Here is an 8,129-nt window from a genome sequence, read left to right on the forward strand (position 1 = left end):
TGGATGTAGTATATTTGGATTTCAAAACGGCATTCAATAAGGTGCCACATAAAAGGTTGTTAAGTAAGATAAGGGCATATGGGGTTGGGGGTAAGGGATTATCATGGATAAAAGATTGGTTAACAGACAGAAAACAGAGAGTAGGGATAAATGGGTCACTTTCAGATTGGCAGGCTGTAACTAGTGGGGATCAGTGCTGGGGCCTCAGCTATTTACAATCTATATTAATGAATTACATGAAGGGACCAAGTGCAATGTATCCAAGTTTGCTGATGATACAAAGATAGGTGGAAAAGTAAGATGTGAGGAGGACACAAAGAGCCTGCAAAGGGATATAAACAGGAAAAGTGAGTGGGCAATAAGATGGCAGATGGAGTATAATGTGGGGAAATGTGAAGAATAGAAAAACAGAATTGTTTTTGAATGGTGAGAAACTATTTCGGGAGAAAAATTGGGTTGTTTTGCGCCTCCTGTTAGGGGGCGCTGAAGGGGTGCAAAGCCGCTAACGCCTCCTGTTAGGGGCGCTGAAGGGGTGCAAAGCCGCTAACGCCTCCTGTTAGGGGCGCTGAAGGGGTGCAAAGCCGCTAACGCCTCCTGTTAGGGGGCGCTGAAGGGGTGCAAAGCCGCTAACACCTCCTGTTAGGGGGCGCTGAAGGGGTGCAAAGCCGCTAACGCCTCCTGCGAAGTTCAGCGAGAGATTAGCGGCGGCGGTAGCGCCCCATGGCGATGTGCCTCAGGCGATGATGTCATCGCCGTATGCAGCACCCCGCTCGCACCCCGGCTGCAAACTTCGGTTGCGCCCCCTGACCTACCGCCGAACGATGGGCTGGATTTTCACTGAGGAGGCTGGTAGGAGGCGGGACTACAACTTTTGGGGTTGTAGTCCCGCCTCCATCGAGTTCTAGCCAACCCACGTGATTTAGACTTGATTGACCTTGTTGAGCCCGCCCAGTGGGCTCAGCAGGCCAATTAAGGGCCACCCGGCAACAGGTAACATCACAGATTGAAATTTCATCTGTCAAGACCTTTTGACAGATGAAATATCAGCGTTTCACAGCTGTTTGAAGCTGTCAAACACTGACAATCTGTACTCCAGGTTAATTCCTTCCTCTCAGGATGATTTAGAGATCTCCCCGGAACAGAAAGCAGAGGCTGCAGATTTTGACAGCTGGCGGCCATTCTGCTTTCTGTGCCGGTGAGATGAGGGACTCCCGAGATCTGAAGGAAGGAAGGCTGTAAAGGTAAGTAAAGGTTAGTAGAACTTCTTTAAACACTTTACACAGACCAAACACACCTACCTCTGCACTCATGCACCCATCACTCACCTGAACACCGGACATCTCGACCCCTCCAAGCCCTTCAGCCCGACAGCCCGCCTCGCTAACTTGGCGTGGTTTGGAGCCATCGGGAATCCCACATTTCAACAATGAAAATAGGGATTAGGCTAAAAACTGCCTGTTAACTACCTGTGGAGGCGGGTCCCAGTGCGGGGCGGGTACCCGCCTCCTTTGAAACTGGCATGGGGGCGGGATGAGGTCGGGACTCCTGATTTCGGGATTTTAAACCCCCACATGCCTCCAATCCCGACTCCACGGCCCAATGAAAATCCAGCCCGATGTGTCTGATAGGGTCAGGGTGGCAATTTTGCGGCCATGGCGGCACAAATTAAAGGGCAGGTGCCATTATTTCTTTGGCCATCTGCCAGCACCTGCCCCCCCTTCCACTTTTTTACGTGGAGTGCCGGCCGTGATCGGTCAACCTGGCACTCCTCTTGAGTGCCAGGCTGTTTTCCTGGCACCCTGCTCCCTGATGGTCCAGCAGGGCCCTGGTGCGTGCAAAAACTGGGCTGTTGCATGTAGCGCCGCGATATTCAATGGTAGCAGGAAGGAGGGGGAGCGTTTCCAGTAGCGCCCCACCTCCTGCTTGGGGCGCTACCACTGAATTTACGGCGCAGGGGCGCTAACTTTTTCAGGGCGCTATAAGTAGTGCCCCGGTGAAGTTAGCGCCCCAAAGGGGGCGCCACCGAAATTTTCCCCCCTGAATGTTGGTGTTCAGGGAGATTTAGGTGTCCTAGTACAAGAAACACAGAGAGTTAGCATGCAGGTACAGCAAGCAATTAGGAAGGCAAATGGCATGTTGGCCTTTATTGCAAGGGGGTTGGAGTATAAGAGTAAGGAAGTCTTGCTATGTTTGTACAGGTTTCTGGTGAGGCCACACCTGGAGTATTGTGCACAGTTTTGGTCTCCTTATTTAAGGAAGAATATACTTGCCTTAGGCAGTGCAACGAAGGTTCACAAGATTGATTCCTGTGATGAGAGGGCCATCCTATGGGGAGAGATTGAGTAGATTGGGCCTATACTGTCTGGAGTTCAGAAGAATGAGAGGTGATCTCATTGAAACATATAAGATTCTGAGGAGTACTGACAGGGTAGATGCTGAGAGGTTGTTTCCCCCGGCTGGAGAGTCTAGAACTAGGGGACATCGTCTCAGGATAAGGGGTCGGCCTTTTAAGACTGAGATGAGGAGGAATTTCTTCACTCAGAGTGTTGTAAATCTTTGGAATTCTCTACCCCAAAGTGCTGTGGATGCTCAGTCGTTGTGTATATTCTAGGCTGAAATAGATAGATTTTTGGACTCCAGAGGAATCAAGGGATATGGGGATAGTGCAGGAAAGTGGAGTTGAGGTCGAAGATCAGCCATGATCTTATTGAATGGCGGAGCAGGCTCGAGGGGCCGTGTGGCCGACTCCTGCTCCTAATTCTTATGTTCTTACAGAGAGGACATTTAACAAGATCTTCACTCATCAGACGGGCCTGAATTCAAACAGAGTTATCACAGATAAAATGAACATTCTCTAACTTACCACACTAGGCAATCCCTTCTAATGACAGTGCAATAAATCACCACACTATGGAATCCCTTGTAATGACAGTGCTCTACTTCACCATACTATGGAATCACCTCTAAAGACAATGCTCTAAATCAGCACAGTATGCTGTCCCCTGTGATGACAGTGCTTTAAATCAGCACAGTATGCTGTCTCCTGTGATGACAGTGCTTTAAATCAGCACAGTATGCTGTCCCCTGTGATGACAGAGATCTAAATCAGCACAGTATGCTGTCTCCTGTGATGACAGAGATCTAAATCAGCACAGTATGCAGTCCCGTCTAATGACAGTTCCCTAACTCACCACAAATCCCTACTAATGCCAGTGCTCTATTTCACCACACGATGCGGTCCTTTATTAGATACACCGTCACCTTCTCAAGGACTAAGAGGGATGGGCACTAAATGCCGGCAAGCCAACGACGCCCTTATCCCGAGAATGAATTTTTTTTTTTAAATGGTAGTGTTCTAACTCACCCTTTTATACAGTCCCATATAATAAATATAAAAGTATTCAAATTCATCACACCAAGCAGTCCCTCCTTATAACAGTGTCGTAACTCACCACAAATCCTTCTAACAACACTTCAATTCACCACAGTATGGAATCCCTTGCAGTGACGGTGCCTTTCCTCCCCACACTATACAATCCCTTCTAATGACAGTGCTCTAAATTACCACAAATCCCTTCTGAGAGAAAGAGAAAGCATGATATTATGGACCTATTAGTCTAACAGCTGTCATGGGGAAGTTGTTGGAATCTAAATGTAAGGACAGAGTGACTGAACACTCAAGAGAAATTTGAGCCGATTAGAGAGAGCCAACATGGATTTGTGAAGGATGAGTCATGTTTAATGAATCTAATGCAGTTTTTTGAGGAAGTAAGTAAAGTGGTAGACAGGGGAATATCTATGGATGTAGTTTATATGGACTTCCAGAGGCATTTGATAGGCTGCCACATAAGAAAATGTTAGCTAAAATTAAAGCTCATGGAATTGAAGGCAAATTATTGGCCTGGTTAGGAGATTGGTTAGGCGATAGAAGACAGAGAGTAGGGATAATGGATATGTACTTGAATTGGAAGGAAGTGACTAGTGGTGTCCCACAAGGATCTGGGCTGGGGTTTCAACTATTTACTATATTTACGAATGGCTCAGATAACACAATAGAGAGCCATATATCCAAGTTTGCTGATGGCGCAAAGCTTTGTGGCATAGTAAGTATTGTAGGTGGGAGCATAAAATTACCAACAGACATTGATAGATTAAGTGAGTGGGCAAAACTGTGGAAGATGGATTCCCATGCAGGTCATCAATGAGGTCATCCATTTGACACCAAAAAAGGATAGATCCGAATACTTTTTAAATGGTGAAAAGCTAGGAACAGTGGAGGTCCAAAGAGATTTAGGGGTTCATGTACACAGATCACCAAAATGTGGTGGCCAGGTACAAAAAAAACCAAATAAGCTAATAGAATGTTAGCTTTTATAACTAGAAGACTAGAATATAAAGGGGAGGAAGCTTTGCTACAGCTATACAAAGATCTGGTTCGATCATATCCGGAGTGCCGCATACACTTCTGGGCACCGCGTCTTGGACTCTAGAGGAATCAATAGATATGGGGCAGGAAAGTGGAGCTGATGTCGAAGATCAGCCATAATCTTATTGAATGGCGGAGCAGGCTCAAGGGGCCCTATGGCCGACTCCTGATTCTTATGTTTGAAAGGATATATTTGTCTTGTAAGGAGAGCAGCACAGATTCACCAGAATGTTACCAGGATTTAAGGGTTAGATTATGAGGAGGGATTACATAAACTAGGTTTGTATCCCTGGAATATAGCAGGTTAAGGGGTGATTTGATTGAGGCTTTCAGGATTTTGAAAGGAATGGATAGGGTGGTGGGGAGTCTCGGACAAGGGATCATAGCCTTAAAATTAGAGCCAGGCCATTCAGGAGAGAAGGTAGGAAACACTTCTTCAAGGTAGCAGTGTAGAACTCTCTCCCACCAAAAGCAGTAGATGCCAGCTCAATTAACAATATTAAATCTGAGATCAAGAGACTTTTGCTAGCCAAGGGGATTAATGGATATGAATCAAAGGCAGCTACATGGAGTTGAGGTACAGATCAGCCATAATCTCACTGAATGCAGGAAAAGGCTCGAGGGGCTGAATGACTTACTCCTGTTCCCATGTTCCTAATAACAGGATGGGCCGAATGGCCTCCTTCTTTGCCGTAAATTTCTATGAACAGTGCCCTAACTCATCACAAATCCGTTCAAATGAAACTGATCAAATTCACCACAAATCCCTTCCAATGACAGGGCCCTAAATCACCACAAATCCCTTCCAATGACAGGGCCCTAAATCACCACAAATCCCTTCCAATGACAGGGCCCTAAATCACCATAAATCCCTTCCAATGACAGGGCCCTAAATCACCATAAATCCCTTCCAATGACAGGGCCCTAAATCACCACAAATCCCTTCTAATGACAGGGCCCTAAATCACCACAAATCCCTTCCAATGACAGGGCCCTAAATCACCATAAATCCCTTCTAATTAAAGGGCCCTAAATCACCACAAATCCCTTCTAATGACGGGGCCCTAAATCACCACAAATCCCTTCCAATGACAGGGCCCTAAATCACCACAAATCCCTTCCAATGACAGGGCCCTAAATCACCACAAATCCCTTCCAATGACAGGGCCCTAAATCACCATAAATCCCTTCCAATGACAGGGCCCTAAATCACCATAAATCCCTTCCAATGACAGGGCCCTAAATCACCACAAATCCCTTCCAATGACAGGGCCCTAAATCACCACAAATCCCTTCTAATGACAGGGCCCTAAATCACCACAAATCCCTTCCAATGACAGGGCCCTAAATCACCATAAATCCCTTCTAATTAAAGGGCCCTAAATCACCACAAATCCCTTCTAATGACGGGGCCCTAAATCACCACAAATCCCTTCCAATGACAGGGCCCTAAATCACCACAAATCCCTTCCATGACAGGGCCCTAAAACACCACAAATCCCTTCTAATGACGGGGCCCTAAATCACCATAAATCCCTTCTAATTAAAGGGCCCTAAATCACCACAAATCCCTTCCAATGACAAGGCCCTAAATCACCACAAATCCCTTCTAATTAAAGGGCCCTAAATCACTACAAATCCCTTCTAATGGCGGGGCCCTAAATCACCACAAATCCCTTCCATGACAGGGCCCTAAATCACCACAAATCCCTTCTAATTAAAGGGCCCTAAATCACCACAAATCCCTTCCAATGACAGGGCCCTAAAACACCACAAATCCCTTCTAATGACAGGGCCCTAAATCACCACAAATCCCTTCTAATGACAGGGCCCTAAATCACCACAAATCCCTTCCATGACAGGGCCCTAAAACACCACAAATCCCTTCTAATTAAAGGGCCCTAAATCACCACAAATCCCTTCTAATGACGGGGCCCTAAATCACCATAAATCCCTTCTAATTAAAGGGCCCTAAATCACCACAAATCCCTTCCAATGACAGGGCCCTAAATCACCATAAATCCCTTCCAATGACAGGGCCCTAAAACACCACAAATCCCTTCCATGACAGGGCCCTAAATCACCACAAATCCCTTCTAATGATGGGGCCCTAAAACACCACAAATCCCTTCTAATTAAAGGGCCCTAAATCACTACAAATCCCTTCTAATTAAAGGGCCCTAAATCACTACAAATCCCTTCCAATGACAGGGCCCTAAATCACTACAAATCCCTTCTAATAACCATGCCCTAAATCACCATAAATCCCTTCTAATGACGGGGCCCTAAATCACCACAAATCCCTTCGAGTGACAGTGCCCGAACTCCCCAACCTGTGCAGTCCCGTGGAGTGACTATGCTCTTCCTCACAACGCTGTGCAATTCCTTCTAATGACAGTGCTCTAACTCACCTCACTATGGAATCCCTTCAAATAACAGTGCCCCAAATCACCACAAATGTTTAAAGGCAGTACTGCCTTTGGAAGGATTAGTGTGACGCTACGGGATAACAGGGGCATTAAACTGGCAATGAAATTTAAGGTCTACAAGGCAATAGTTACAACATCCTCACTGTATGTGTGCGACAGCTGGACCACTTACAGACACCACATCAGAAAATTCAATCATTTCTACCTCGGTTGCCTCAAAGATCATGAAAATTAAATGGTGGCACAAGGTTCCGGACACCAGATCCTCAGAAGAGCAAATATGCCAGGCATAGAGACAATGATAGTAACGGCACAGCTAAGGTGGGCTGGTCATTTAGTCCGATTGCCTAATACTGGACTACCCAAGAAGGTATCCTACGGTGAGCTGAAGCTTGGTAAATACTTTCATGGTGCTCAGTTTGAAAGGTGTAAGGATTGCCTAAACACCAATCTGGCATTTCAACTGATGAATGGGAGTATGATGCCTGTGACAGGAAAAGGGACAGAAGATGATGTTATTGGCACGACCAAGCTTGAAGCAATACGTCTGCAGCCAGACGAAGAAAAGAGAACCCAAAGGAAATCAAGGAAAGGTCAGCCCTCAAGTCAATCTGACATCAGATGTCCTGTGAGTGGGAAAACATTTACAGTCATACAGGAACCCACAACCTGAATAAATTAGTGATGAATTATAGGCAGTCATCATCGACAAGGATAGCCAAACCAACATCACTCACCAACCTAATCAATCCCTTCAGATGACAGGGCCCTAAATCACCACAAATCCCTTCGAATGAAAAAGCCCTAAATCACCACAAATCCCTTCGAATGACAGTGCCCGAATTCCCCAACCTGTGCTGTCCTGTGGAATGACTATTCTCTTCCTCACAATGCTGTGCACTTCCTTCTAATGACAGTGGTCTAACTCACCTCACTTTGGAATCTCTTCAAATGACTGAGGGCACTCAATCAGCACAAATGTTTAAAGGCAATACTGCCTTTGGGAGGATTAGTGTGATATTATGGGATAACAGGGGCATTAAACTGGCAACTGTGGCGACACGCCACCACTGGACATAATCCGCTCACGGCGGCACAGACAGTCTAAGCAGAAGCCCCCAGCCGGGGGCCCTTTCCTCCAGCAACTTGTTTCCCGCAGGGACAGGCTGCCGGGAGCACTTCCTGTCTGGGAAGTATTTAAGTGGATGCGCGGGCTTTTCTAGTTCCTGTTTGTCATGTGGTTGGAATAAAGCAGTTGTGTTTTCAATAGCTCT

The sequence above is a fragment of the Somniosus microcephalus genome, chromosome 22, assembly GCF_052327205.1.
Source record: "Somniosus microcephalus isolate GS21.2 chromosome 22, FLI_Smic_1.0, whole genome shotgun sequence".
NCBI lineage: Eukaryota > Metazoa > Chordata > Chondrichthyes > Squaliformes > Somniosidae > Somniosus > Somniosus microcephalus.